We start from the raw sequence: 14318 nt of genomic DNA, 5'->3' as shown, positions 1-14318 counted from the left end.
TGCTGGGTTTTATTACTCACACATGACCAAGAATCACTCATTATCAGGACTGACAGTGCACCGAGTCCCACCGCTTTTCTCATGGATAAGAATTCTTTCTCATATAGTGACAGGTTGTCTGGAACATTCACAGAATAAAACACGAAGAAAAGTCATAAAATAAGGCATTGATATCCTAAAACAAAGATCATCTGGTTACTTAGCAACTATAAAGCACTTTGTCTGCCACTCTTTGCTCCTCTCTTTAGCACTTCTTTAGAGTTTTAAAAAAAATTTCCAACTAATAAACTCCTCATCTGACAAAATGAAGATTTCAACTGCACAACAGCAGCATCACCTGTGTGATCATTTACAGGAAAAGGTCGTAACTGACAAGACCCATTTTCTTTCTAGCATTTTACAGATACTGACATACATGAAAACTCTCAACACATTTCTATTTAGTAGGTCAAAGATAGATAGAAATAGAGTTTTCATGACATTGCATAATATACTTGTCTGAACCGGTCTATACTTAACCTTCAGAACACATAAAGGGAATAAAAATATCCTTGTTTTACGTCATTTGGATAGAAATAGAAATAAAAACACAAGTTCACTGGAAACTTCATCACCTACAGTCAATTGTGTGTGAGCCAGTGTTTGAATTAGGCACAATGAGAGGAAATAACAGTTTGAGCACTGAGTCAGTGCAGCTTTCTTATCAAACTGGGTGGGAAAAAGCTGACGAGCTTTGTCTGCACAATGAAGAAAAAACTGTACACTGACATGTTCTGCATTCATTTATCTGTATTTTTATCTGTGTTCAGCAGAAGGGAAAGTCACACATACACACACATGCCATTGAGTCGTATAAACCCCACAGTTAATCTGGAGTAAATGAGTGTCATACACTGCAGGGACTTTATCAGCACTGACAACACCTCTGATGTTTCCATTCAGATAAACGTTGTGTTGCTCATGTGTCTTTGTGCAAAATTAACAAGTGGGTGCCCAAATTATTTTGACTGAGGAGGATGGACACCCACTGCTTGTTAATTACTCACGCAACCAACTTTACCTCATCCTGTTAGGAAACTGTTCTCACATTACGTGACGTAAGGACATGTCATATTTTTTGTTAATTTGGGGAAAAGATTTAGGTGAAGTTAGAATAATCTGGGGTTCAAACCTCACTGAGGAAGAAACTTACAGGCATCAATGGGCTCCAAAATGAGATGATACAATTGCTCCTCTTCTGTAGAGTTGGCACGCGTTGACTCTGGGAAACACAATGCTGGCCTATCCCAGCAAGTTGATGTCAACCCATGATGACAAAGAGAAAACAATGGGTGGAGGTGTGTCATTAGAAATTGTTCCTTTTGCGTGTGGACAACAGCATCTGACGCTGACGTTATAGAAAGCCTTAAAACAGGAAATGGAAACTCACTGACAAACAGGAATATTAAAAGCTCATATTAGTACAGTGACTATGAATGCATCCTTCATGTAGGGAAGATTTACGATAGGGTCTGCAGGGATGTATGCACACCAAGTTAGTATGTCTATGTCTGTCAATGGGCTTTAATAATGGCAAACTGGGAAATGTAACCATTGCAGCGGCAATGTACAGGCACTCAGCATAAAAAGGTTGAAAAACATACAAAATATGTACAAAAATTAAAATTACTACATATTTAAAGAGAGCATAAACTCCCCTTAGTTGGGTAGTGTACATTGTAAGATGTGTAGAAACACAAAAACACTGAAAATGTTTTCAGGAGTGTGGTTAATGTTTAGGCTCAGGAAAAAAAATGGTTTATGTAGAAGATATATAATTTGCAAATTAAACATGTGTTCCTGATCAAAAAACAGCAAATAGAAGACAAGCTGGAATAGTTTGATATTTCTATTTTTTGCTATGTAACATTCTATTTTTAAATGTAAAAGTAAGAGATTAAAACACACACACACACACACGGGACCAAGATATAATAATCCTAATGTAAGAAAGCAGCCCTCACACATCACAGTGCAGCAGAGTGGTCTATAAATGGCTCCTCGTCTATTTATAGAATAATGGATGGATGGATGTAACTCCCCTCAATGTCAGCAAAGCCCAGTGACATAACAGGAGCTAATGTGCCATTGACATTGTACTATGTTATTAATGACATCCTCCAGATTAGGCTGCCTGTGTGTAAAACAGGACGTGGTTACAAATTCTGACATCACAATCCAAACATTCTCTAATCTAAAGCTGTTTATCTTCAACATTATAAATTAACAATGCAGGGGAGGGTGTTATTTAATAGGATGTGTTTTTTCACATTCATGTGGGAGTGTGTGTCCACACTTATGTATGCATGTGTGTGTGTGATTTACTAAATATAGCTTTGTTTCCCTGGTAACACCTGAGGATCATACTAATAGCTTTTGTACGTGAACATATGGGTGAATGAAACTGTATTACTGCTGAACCCATTCAGGAAACTCTCAAAGATGAATAAAAATTACATTCCTCTCTCACGAACAGGCTCACACACTTATTAAGAAAAAAAAAACGCATGCAAACACACACTCCACTCCACCTCTCAACATGCATCTGTGATCACATAAAGTCAGATACGCTCTGGAGGGGGGCGTGTGGAAAAGAGATCCATTATTTTAGCTTCTGCCTGCCGCTTTTGTTTGCAGCTCAGCAGCTGAAAGGGAGCGATCAGCCAACCATAACAATCCATAATGGCTTTTCTGCCTCATCCACAAGTCTAGAAGCGTGCCTCCGGTCGGGGCTATCCCCATGTGCCCCCCCCCCCCCCCCACCCCTCAACCACCACCTCCATGTCCCCCCCTCCCATCTCTCCTAGCTCCAACCTCTACCACCACTGATGTCAGTGTGTGTGTGTGTGCACACATGCGGGTGGATGGGTATGTGTGGACGGGAATTCAGGGCCATGGCTGTGACTATGACAGCGGAAGACCCCATTCAAAAGCAGTGGAGTCAGCCAGTGCGACCAGGGGCCCCTGAGACTGTCTGATCATGCAACAACAGGGGGGCAGTGGAGCTCAGGACTGGTGTGGAGCTGGATCAGCATGCAGTCTGGGGCAGAATGTCTGCTCTAGATTCCTCAATAGGCTGAATCATGTTAGCCCAAAACAGGTTAAAGGCTTAATACATAATGCAAGTAAGAGTGAAAAAGTCAAATAAAGCCAAAAAAAGAAAGCGGTATCAAGCTAAATACAACAAAATGTGTTAATGAGTTTTAATTAAAACACAGGAAATCATTTAAAAGCCAATCATCAGTCATATCATTCTAAAAGGCTAACACCTAATACCATCATGAATTAACAGCCTTTACTTAAGGGGCATCAGGGTTTAGCTCTACAGTAAGTGCCTTCTCCTTCCTCTGCTCTCTGCTGACCACTCCCTGGGGACCAGCATCCATTTTAGGGAGGAAAGGAGCAACGGAAGAAAGACAAAATGATGGAGGAGGAGAAAAGGAGAGGGAGGACTTAGGGAATTAAGGTTATAAGGGGGTGGGTGAGCTGGAGAGCAGTAGAGAAAGTGAAAATAAGAGGAGATGAGAGGAAGGGAGGAAAGGAGAGGAGACAGAGAAAAAGAGAGGGAAATCAAGTAGCCATCCGGTGATCATTTTACAGGCTGAGGGGAAGTGTTCCTGGGGAGGGGAAGGAGCCAGACAAATGACTGAATGAGAGCTAAGTGGGTGGCAGCAGAGGCCTGTTACAAAGCATCAGTCCAACAGGTAGACAACAGACAGTAATGGACATCCAGGCAAGAAATACTAAGGGACGTTTTACATTCATCCAGTTTCTTACAGAACAGGCAAACAGATACACAAAGCAACACAGAGAAAAATATGTAAGCTATTTACTACAGCGTCTTTCACACAACACGATTGACAAGTTTGACTACTACTATAAATCTCTGGGTAGCCATTCTTCTTTTTAAACTCAGACTGAGGGCTTTCGGGATGTCTATATTGATTATATTCGGACTTAAAATTACGCATAATTATGGGTGGTGCCACTTGAGCGACAGGCGGTTGCCGTATCACAGCGCGAGTTTCCTGCTTCCACGATCACCCGCCCCCCCTAAACTCCGCTTGTGCTCCCCCTCTGTCCATATTTGGAGTTTTTGCCAACATGGCGGCGGTCAGCACGTCCTGGAGCCTTCCACCGAGCCTCAAAACGGCTCTTCAGAAACAAACTGGTGACGTCACGGAAGCTCTGTCCATAGTTTTTAATGTCAATGGTTGTATTGTGTGACGGTATAGTTCAGGGCTAGCCTGTTAACGTCAGTAACTATCTGCACTGAGACTATACTAACAAAATATTTTTTAAACAAATGTTACAAATACTTAATTTACGTGTATCTAAAAACCATCCATCCATTTTCTTAACCTGCTTAAAGGGTTGAAAATCTACACAATGAGCACACTCTTCAGTAATGCTTCATTCAGTCTCTGTAATAACCCGGCCGCTCCATATTACCTATCGTACATTAATAGCCCCATTTGTTGACATGAAACATTGAGCTTGCACTGCAGACAGAGCATACGAGGGTTTCTAGAAGACCTGAAACCTGCAAAGCAAAACAGTCCGTGCAGATGTTTTTGTGAGCAAAAAGGCAGATGGTGCGGTGAGGGAGGCAAGTTTACATATGCACAGTAATAAGAGTATGAGACAGCTGCTCATTTGTTGACTAATCTCACACCAAGCACCTTTTGCACATTTACACTTATGGGCAGACATGGCTGACCGAGCATCCAACCAACTTTGCGGTTCTTTTTTTTTTTTTTTTTTACAGACATGTGTTACCTCACATCCTTTCTAATACATCATTTTAATTCCACATGACATACAATAATATTTCTTTCCTCCATCAACAGGTTTTTTTATGTCCCCACAGGCATTATAAATGTCCGACTCCTCTGAATGTACTCAATATCTTATACAGCTTTCACCCAAAAGTTCAGAATAGGATGAAACCTAATGAGGTGTGATGATGATGAGAAAACTAAGCACCAGGTGTCCCCGTCTCTCCTCAGTCTGCCCACACTTAAAAACAGACACGCTCACCTCTCTCTCTCTCTCTCCCCACCTGGTCTGCCTGGCAGGCTCATTGTCCCGGGAAGCGAGTGAAAGATGCTGGAAAGCATTTGGTTTCAGCGCTAACAGATACCATAAAATTCTGCTTAGAATTTAATAAGGGAAGTGCTCTCTTCCTCTATAGCTCAGCAGGAAGACAGAATAATGCAGGAAGCTATCAGAAATTATTATTGCCTGTCTACCTGTCTGTGTTTGTGGAAACATTTTTTGGGTTACAAGTGAAGTTATGGAGACTGTTAGCACTCAATGGGAGTATGAAACAAGAAAAAGTCAACAATCAGAGTGCATCTTTTGGTCTGTCCTGTGAGAAAGTGTTTGTTTGTATCTATGATTTTGCATGTGCATGTGCACAAGTGTGTGTGTGTGTGTGTGTGTGTGTGTGTGTGTGTGTGTGTGTGTGTGTGTGTGTGTGTGTGTGTGTGCATGTGTGTGTGTGAGTCCTGTAAGGCCCCTGGTATCCAGCAGAGGAATGCAGCAGTCTCTTGAAAAGTAGTTATCAGCTAATGAGAATTCCACTCGGAGCAGGAAGGAAGGGCTTAGAATGCGTGTCCCTCAGCGAATTGGGGCGAATGTTAATCACGATGCCTTTAGGTGCACGCGCGCACACACACACACACACACATATGCTCGCTTGCATGCATGCACTCACAGGAGTCTAGACCCAGCAGAGAGCTGCAGAGCCTGACACATGAATGGACAGGAGGGGGAAGATGAGGAGAGAGAAAGGATGTTTTTAAAAACTAGGCTTGGTGTTGTCTTCGTGGTTTGGAACTAATTGGTTTCAGATGAAAATCAGTGCACACAAATTTGAGAAGGCCTAAATGTTCTTTTCCTTTGCACTTCATCTCCCTTTCTAGAAAGAAAAAAAACCCACCCTCCTCTGTCTTTCCTTTACTTTCTTCCTGTCTTGCTGATTGGTCAATTAATCAAACTTCATTTTGTTTTACTACAATGATCCATATCTTGTGACAGTTTGCATTAAAGATAAAAAAACATTAAATTAGTTTATATATGAGATTAAAAAGAGTGATTTCTTGGCTTTTCTGCTGCTGTAAACTTTCACTTAGTTTCTCCTTCTCTCTCCTTCTTTCCTTCTGTCTCACTTTCTCCCCTTTTTTTTGGCCATGAAGGACACCAGGCCTCTAGAGATCCCGTCCCTCAGGAAGAAAGCAAGCGCCCCCCCCCCCCCCCCCCCTCCCTCCTTCTGTTTTTTCATAACCTATTATTTATGTCTGACAGACCTCCTCCAGACAAATGGCTGCCATATGGAGAAAGAAAGACAGAAAGCAGCAGAGAGGAGAGGGAAGGAGGGGAAAAAAACTCTCTCTTCATCCTCTGTTCTCTCCGGCCTTGCAAACTTTTCTTCTGGGGTTTTGAAATTTCGATCAGTTTTTTGACGTAACAAGTTTGACTTAATGTTTCCTGTTGGATGGTTTCGTCTCGTGCCACATGAATGGTCTGCCTGCTGTCTCATAGAGCTGATGGAGATATCAGTAACTGTTGGCTCATTGTAAAGAGATGTACAGCTTCTGTGGGCTGTAAACCATGACCACACTGTCTGTGGTCTGCAGGGATGCATTTCTCTGCAACCATACATCCGACACTTTAAAGGGATAGTTCAAATAGTTTGAGATGAGAAAAATGCAGGCGCAGTTGCATGCGTTACAAATGTTTATGAGGATTTAATATGTGAAACCTTTCCTAGCTGTAGTGTATTTTTTTAACTTGTTGATTGTCTAATAAGTTTTAAAGATCTAGCAATTGCATGTTTATAGTCCTGAAAATCACCATTGCAGGTGGGTTGCCAGGCAAAAAAAGCAAGCAGCAGCTCACAGCAATATTTTTAAGCCACAAATCCTCTCAGAAATACGGTAACTATGTCACTGATCATACAGCCCCAGAGTGGTGACAGATGATATTTTCAATTAACCTTTACACCTTCCTGTATTTTATTTTATCTTCCTTTCTCTATACATGTATCCCTCTCATATTATCATTTTTTAAATGTTCATCCTTCTTCGATAATTCTCTTCTTCACTGATCTCCGGAGTCACCCTTCCTGTCAGAATAAAGGTGTCGCTCATGTCTGGTCCCTGAGGGAGCAGCTGGCCAGCTAATCCCCGACGGGGCCTTCTCAACCCCCCACCCCCCGATTCTCCCTTCCTTCCTTCCTCCCTGCATCTCTCATGTAATAGCTGCCTTGTTCCCTCCGGACAAAACGGCACCTTTGTGTCCTCTCAGCGTCTCTCTCTCTCTCTCTTTCTCCATCTCCCTAACTCCCCCACCACCACACCCTTTCTCTCTCTCTCTTTCTCAAAGTGGAGCAACATTTAAAGTAGGAGCAGGGAAATTGTAAACAGCAGGTTTTTGGGCCTGGAGGCCGAGGCAGAGTCCAGCAGGGCTCAGAGTCCAGCAGAGCAGAGAAGCAGGCCTTTGTTACTAGGGGATTAGTTAGGGAGGTGAGGATAGGGTTGCCACCTTCAGCACCATACACCACCACCCATACCTCAGCCTCTAATCACCACCAGAAGAACAACACACCCAGTTAAACACACACAAAAACAGAAAGAGGGAAAGACCTGAGCTGCTTTATAAGCTTTAAGATGTATCCTAGCTAATGTAAATAATTATATAATCTAACTGAGGGCCACTTCAAGCTGTCTGATGTTTACTTGGTTGGATTTGAATGTTGTAATACCTGCTCTGTGTTTCTTTCATTGTTTTTACTGCTGCTGTGCAGTAAAATCATGGGACCAATACAGCCACAAAGGTTTGAGTATGGGGATGGTGTGGATACATGCAATGTGGTGGCCTTTTACTCAGGAGTCCAAGATTTGAGTCCCCATGACACCACGAACTGTTCGGTTTTCATTTAGTGTTCAACACATTTTACAAGGATAACCACTCCTGACACGATCGTTGCAGACAATGGATGCAATCAGAGATATACACATTTCATTTACAGACTGAAATATTGACCTTATGTGTTTTCTTGTACAGGTGCCCTAAAAAAGAGAAATTTAGTGATGCTCTTATACAAATGCAAGGTCAAATGTAATAGATAAGAGCTGGTTCCACCACTTTCTGCTCCTAATAAATCCAAACTGGTAAGGTCTGGGTCAAGGTGATGGCCTCTGTTGCTAGGGATGCTGGTGGTGGACTGCCTGGGAACCAGGTTACACTATTACAGGGACCTAGTTTCATCTTGACAGGCTGACAAGGGGAGTGCTCTTCTATCAGAATAAAGGTCAAGTCTGTAATGTGTAAATGTGGACTCTTTCTTACAACAAACTCTAAAAATGAGATAAAACTCAAAGTCAACTAACATCCTTTGTTTCTGTTATACACACAAAAGAATCCAGTTTAACTGTATTTCTTTATCATCTGTCGTTTGTTAATATCCAGGCAACGACTACATTTTTATGGGAAGCCATTTTGAAAAGAAAATGCAGCTTGACAACTTTGATTTGCAGCCGTTAATTAAAAACACAGTAGGTGTCTGCCTTTGTCTGCCGTGGTGCCAGATGATTCAACCGAAGTTTTAAATCTTCACATTATAATGGATAGGTGTGTTAAAGGGCACTCCATCAGCACCGACCATTGTTCCTATTTTAACCAAACATCAATACCTCACTGTAAATCACTAAATGACATTTCCTGTCTTCTAAAGAAATCCCTGGCATATGGCTGGAAGGTGTGTGCCCTAAAAAAAAAAAAAAAACACATGCAATGTGGTGAGATCGATCAAACACCACGGCTGGGCTTGATGTGCGTCGACTGTGGAGAGAATGACAACCTCATGTTGGAGATTTAGCATCGAGCTGGAAATGCAAAGTGAGGCAGGTTAGTATCGCTCTTTGATGAGAGATATCAAATGGCTTTTGAGGGTTTTCCTCCTCCTTTTATGTTTCTCACTTTCTCTCTCCCTCTCTCGTTCTCTCACTGTCTCACTGTTGGTTTTGCGTTGAACTTTCCATCCACAGCCTGCCTCTCCCTGTGTGTGTGCTTTGAACTCCTCAAACTGTTCTTTTGAAGGGCAGAGTCATAAAATGTCCTTTTATGCAGGCGCAGTCTCTTTGATGGGGCTGTCACTTTGTACAATGCTCCGCTCTGAGCCTCAGAAACTTCAGACAGGCATGACCACACCCACACAGACGGACAGACAGACTGGCAGGTAGACGCCATGACTGACAGGAAGACTGTCGTTTTTTTTTTCCAGCCGCTTGTTTAAAGTTTAAAGGAGCAATTTGTAAAAAAAGTGGCATTTAATTTAATTCATTTGAAAAAGTGACAAGACTGATTCAAACCTTGATGCAGACAAACAATTAGACTGAGACTGAGTGGACCAGGGGTGTCCTACTCTGACACATCATAAGTATACAAATGCATGGTCAGAGACTTAACAACACACTGTTGGTCTGGTAATACACCAGCCAGATATGAAACATGGTTAAAGTTAACATAACACATGATCGTATTGCACAATATCATCTGAACATGGGAGAGATTAAGCTGCAAGAGTCTGGGCAAAGTGGTTGGGAAAGAGTGTGGGACTGTAGAGAGTGTAGACTTTCGCTCAGGAGTCTGAGGTTTGAGTCACCTGACACCAAAAGCGGTTGTGTTTTCACTTGCTAGTAACTTTTTTTCCATTCCAACGAATGGATTTGGCACAAAAAAACAAAGATTGAGTTTAGGCATTTAAAAAGTTTATAACAGTATGGAATAGTGGTCTGTCATAGTGAAGAAGGAGTTGAGCAGAAAGGCAAAGCTCTCAATGTACCGGTCAATCTACACTGTACTCTCACCTATGGTCATAAGCTCTGGGTAGTGGCCGAAAGAATGAGATCACAAATACAAGCAGCCAAAATAAGTTTCCTTCGAAGGGTGGCTGGGTGTTTGCTTCAAGCCAGCTGAGGTTGCTCGGGCATCTGTTTTGGATGCCCCCTGTTCTAGGCATGTCGCACCAGGAGGAGACCCGGATAAGTGGTTTGAAGATGAATGGAGGAATGGATGGATGGATGGGGCAGGAGTTATAAGAGTAAGAGAAACATAAAACAGCAGAAAAAAGCAAATGTAAAGAGAAGCAACACTGAAAACAAATGCAGTCGCACCTGGTAGGTATTGAATCCAGCCCTCTAGATTAATAGAATCAAACTACATATGTGAATGGACCCATAGTCCAATTTCCTGTTGTTTGTGCGGCACACGCATGTGAGTGTTCGTGTCCTCCTCACACTACACTACAGCATCATAATCATCCAACAATCAACCTGCAAACTGGATAAGCTCACACACACACACACACACCCAGCTTGGTTGGTCTGATCAAAACATTCCAATCCTCTAACATGTCAGTTACAGAGTTAGATCCAGGCCAAGTCTGCAGCTCCTAACCCAACACTAAACAGCCTGTTTGTGAGTTGGGGTAGCCACTATAGGCCCTAAACCCACCACACATGTTTACCATTGGAGTCTCTGTTGTGGTGTCACACCCTGTGAATAATGCACAATCTGTCTTTCGTCACCTGTTTTTTTCACTCTTTCACCCATGGCTCCTGTTCACTCTTACCATCTGTTTTCTCTGGATTTGCTTGATCTTTGATATTGTAGGGTTAGACACTGTGGCTTTTTCCAAAGTCTGACTGATTCTGCAGTTCTCTCTTGGCATTGAACGATGACGATCACACAGAGAGAGCGCTCATTCTGAGGTGTTGGATTGTACCAAGCAGCTCTAAAAGGAAGTGCTCCCTCTCCTCCCCTCTCTGGCATGGCATATAAAGATACAGTATGGATATTATAGTGTTACAAGTATGGATATTCATGCTATACTGATGCTCAATATTCATGGATGGAAGACAGTAACACAAAAAGATCACCATATACAGACTAAATAATCACAGTAGTGTGTTGTGTAGGTTACTGTTGCTACCACACTATTAATATATGATGTGTACAGTGTATATACTGTACCTCATCTCCCAGGCTCACACAGTAAACCCTGTCATCCATTCTCCCGTTAGCTCCCAGCCATTATGGTTTGGGTTGGGTTTCCCATAAGCATCCCAACACTGAGACAATCTTTGTTCCATTGTAGGACAGGAGCGCTGAGAGGCTTTTGGGAAGCTGGAACCTGACTGTTCCCAGGATCCCTTTCACCTGGGCAGGAGAACAACAGGGGGAGAAAGGGGTAACACAGAGAGAAGCTGTCAGAGAGAAGGAATACAAACATGTATTCATTCACACAAGAACAGGAACACATGCACTCTCACTGCGAAGACCAACCATTCTCCCACACACAATTACAGTTTCCTACAAAAAGGATGGGGGTAGCTTACTGTGACGAGACCATCACAGATCAGTGGTGAGTACCAAAGTGCCATTTTAACAGGCTGAGGTACTAAAGAAGTACATCCATCCAAATAATGTAGTCTGGCTTCTGTTGGGTGGCTGTTTGTTTCAGAGTTTAACCAGAAGCAAACCACCAGTTAGAATAAATTCGTATTTCTACCCTGAAAACATGAGAAGTTCGACTGGAGGGAACATGAAGAAAGGTGCAGGCTGTCTGATAATGGCCCCATAGTTCCTGCAGTGGAAAAACACTATTGTTTAGAGTTTATATTTTACATTTCTTCAAAAATCAAAGGTCAAAGGTCATTTGACCATCAAATCATCAAATTAAGATACAAAATTTAAAATCCAAAAGGTCTAAGGCAAACTGCATATTGACAACATTATGGAAAGATTTTTATATGTCCTCCTTCAAAGTCTTCACTACATCTGCGTCTGGGCACATGAATGCATTAGGATGGCTTCAAATACAGTTCCATAAAATGCATTTAGAGCTCCCCTTATGCTCCTGAAACCTCCTGAAGACTCTAATTCAAATGACCACTTGACCATTCACTTATCATTAGTACAAGGAAATATAATGCAGGCCAGAGAGGGTTAATGTATGTCAAATCCTATCCTACTTCTAATTTTAGAAACACCTACTATAGTAAAAATATGTATAAATCAAACCTACTGTTTCACGTCAGCTGTTGTGAAATGAGAGGAGGACATGATGTTAAATCGGACTACCTCAGTGGGTAAACTCATCCAGCGCTAACCTTTGCAGCTGTGGACTCAGGGGTGCACTACTCATGATATGTCAAGGTGTGATTTCAAAACGCACTGCCCCACTATCAAAGTGAAATGTGGTTTAAGTTATCCTGCTCCAAGAATCCCGACTTTAAAGAAAGAGAGTGTTTGTGTGACAGGACTTCTGAAATATCCATCACCCTCACATTCGGAGTTCAGCGGAAGTGCTGTCAGGGTTGAGTATGTGAAACAGATTTCTAGGACAAGATGTCTATACAAACATCATAAGGCCTCTGTTAAACCAGTTTGATCATCAACCTGTTTTCTTGCTGAGCATGTCTTCCGCTCTCTGCAGTGTGGCTTTTGTGTGTGTGTGTGTGTGTGTGTGTGTTGTCTCCTCAGTAAGGTCTAAGAGGATGTAAATCACCCTGTCAAAAGTGAGTGCTGTGAAAACATCCTGAGTGCATACTGAGACACCCATACACACACGTAGACACACACACACACACAAATGCTACAACTGTCTATGTGAGATGAGCACGATTTCAGCTGTTGCAATAAAGAAAGGCGTACAAAATGTATTTAGTTTTCATAATATATACATGAAGGTACATAGATGACTAAATTAATCGAATGACACTTCTTATGTTTTGCTAACGTGACAGTATGTAAACTGACAAACCACACCTGAGGTGATCATTTACAGGCAACATTTACATTTCACTCCTAAACACGTTGTGACACTGTGCTTTATCTGCAAATCTGACCGCAGAAACAGTGCATCAGTGGTTTGTTTCCATTTCCCTCACCTCGGAAATTTATTTTTTTTCAGTTTCCCATGTCAGTGGCAGACAGCCGAAAGTGCTGCTACCCCGGATTGCTAAATATAACACAGAGACATCTGTGGTAAGATGGTTTTGAAATCGTGCAGATAAGCGCTTTGCTTTGAGACGTGGGCTGTGAAACTGTGCACTGTACTGTAAGATGGCTTCCAAGACAGGTTGGGTGAGTAAGGTAGAGTCTACTCCGGAGATGGGGCTTTATTTAAAGAAGCCATGTGATTCACTGGACTGCAGGTTTGGGAAATTTGAACCGTAATATTAAGTTTCTCCTCCTGATCATTACAGACCTGTAATTTGAGTTATGATGGGCTAAGAAAGCTCCTTGGCCATAAAACATAACAAACAGAGAGCAAAGAACACAATGTGAGGGCGAAAATAAGTTCTACCTTCAGTGCAGCATGGCCCACATGAGGTCATTTCTCAAACCGTATAGGAGGTATATTGTCCTGTAGCTGTGAAAAGTGCTTTGATGGCTGTCAGAGACCAATCAAGTCATGGGTCAATGGGTCACACAGCGACAGGCCGCAAAAGGCCACAGAGGAAGAGACACAGCAGAAAAAGCAAGAGGGCAAAGACAAATGCTGATCGCTTGAGCGCCCTCGTGTCGGCAGCGCCATCTCTGACTGTCACCACCTTGAGTGACACACATCAGGGTTGAAGGGGTCAGCAGGGGTGAGGAGGTGTGATGTGTGTGTGTGGGTGTGTGAGGAGCTGTAAATGTCTTTAGAAAGAAGCAATAAAAGCGGTGATTGCAGAACAGGATTTGAGCCTTATAGGAACAGAACACTAAAGAACTACTAAATGTTCTTATTCCTGACAAACTGTGAACTTTAAAGTAAGTTAAAACATAAATAATTACTAAACTTATGGCAAACATGTTCCAACCTCCACTTCAATCTGGTGCCTACTGTTAAGAAATGTAAACATGTGAGGTAAATAAACACCTCATGGCCGGGTCTAAAGTTAGTTTGACAGGAAATGATAAAAGGGTGACATGTGACCATGTTTTACGTGGATGAGGAGGGTGACAGGAAGTAGGAAACAGGAGCAGTGTTGCAGGTTGTGTGTCACGGGATGTGAGTATGCACACAGTATGTGTACATAGGTGTCACACTGTAAGCAGAGATAGACCTTTCAATAATAATAAAAACAGGATAAAACAAGCCTGCATTCCAACTTAGAGATAACTAATAAACATTTACGTTACACAAACTGACATTCATGATCTATGTTAGGAGGGCTCCTGTGTGCCCATGAAACTGCACTCATGGCAAGTGTAACGGAGTT

This window comes from Parambassis ranga, chromosome 14 (genome assembly GCF_900634625.1).
Source record: "Parambassis ranga chromosome 14, fParRan2.1, whole genome shotgun sequence".
Lineage (NCBI taxonomy): Eukaryota > Metazoa > Chordata > Actinopteri > Ambassidae > Parambassis > Parambassis ranga.
This window is presented reverse-complemented; position numbering follows the sequence as displayed.